Source organism: Nerophis ophidion, linkage group LG05 (assembly GCF_033978795.1).
Source record: "Nerophis ophidion isolate RoL-2023_Sa linkage group LG05, RoL_Noph_v1.0, whole genome shotgun sequence".
Classification (NCBI taxonomy): Eukaryota; Metazoa; Chordata; class Actinopteri; order Syngnathiformes; family Syngnathidae; genus Nerophis; species Nerophis ophidion.
The window spans coordinates 17,553,755-17,555,256 of record NC_084615.1 but is presented as its reverse complement, the minus strand read 5'-3'; positions in this window follow the sequence as shown (position 1 = coordinate 17,555,256).

The window sequence follows — 1,502 nt, the reverse complement described above, 5'->3', positions numbered from 1 at the left end:
GTGTATATATGTATATATACACACACGTGTATATATATATAATGTATATATACATACACATGGTATATATAATGTATATATATACACATGTGTGTAAATATATATATATATATACATACACATACAACAATACATATATATGCATGTATATATGTCTGAATGTACACATACATATGTGTGTATATATATGTATGTATATACACATATATGTGTGTATATATATGTATGTATATACACATATATATATATATAGACAAACAGTATACATGTGTGTATATATGTTTGTATATATATATACATTTATATATGTATGTATGTATGTACATATATATGTATGTATATATGTCTGTATGTACACATATATATGTATGTACATGTGTGTATATATGTATATATATAAACACACATATATCTATATACATACAGTATATATACTTGTATATATATATATGTTTGAATGTATGTCTGTATATACACATATGAATGTATATGTGTATATATGTATATATACACACATATATATGTACAGGTATATACGTATATATGTTTATATACACACACATATATATAATGTAAATAAACCGGCATAGCTCGGTTGGTAGAGCGGCCGTGCCAGCAACTTGAGGGTTGCAGGTTCGATTCCCGCTTCCGTCATCCTAGTCACTGCCGTTGTGTCCTTTACCCACCTGCTCCCAGTGCCACCCACACTGGTTTAAATGTAACTTAGATATTGGGTTTCACTATGTAAAGCGCTTTGAGTCACTAGAGAAAAGCGCTATATAAATATAATTCACTTCACTAAACATGTATATATATACATGTATATACATATATATATATATACATGTGTGTATATATATATACATACACATACAACAATACATATATATGTATATATGTCTGTATGTACACATGTGTGTATATATATGTATATACACACAGATATGTATACATACAGTATATGTATGTGTATATATGTTTGTTTGTATATACATACATTTATATATGTATATATATATATACATACATATACACACACTTTATATATGCATGTATGTATGTACATATATATGTATGTCTATATATATGTCTGTATGTACACATATGTGTGTATATATGTATATATATTCACACACATATATCTATATACATACACTATATATACGTGTATATATGTTTGTATGTACACATATATATGTATGAATGTATATGTGTATATATATATATGTACATATATATATACATGTATATACTTATATATATATATATGCATATATATTCACACATATATAATGTATATATACATGTATATACATACACGTGTATATATACGTGTGTAAATATATATATATTTATATATATATACATACATATATATATATATATATATATATACATTCTTATACAACAAAAATAGAAATGAGTGTGGTCCCATAATGGCAGACCTTGTGTTGTCCATTTGAAGATGAAACTAGCATGAAGCTGCATTCAAGGACACAGGG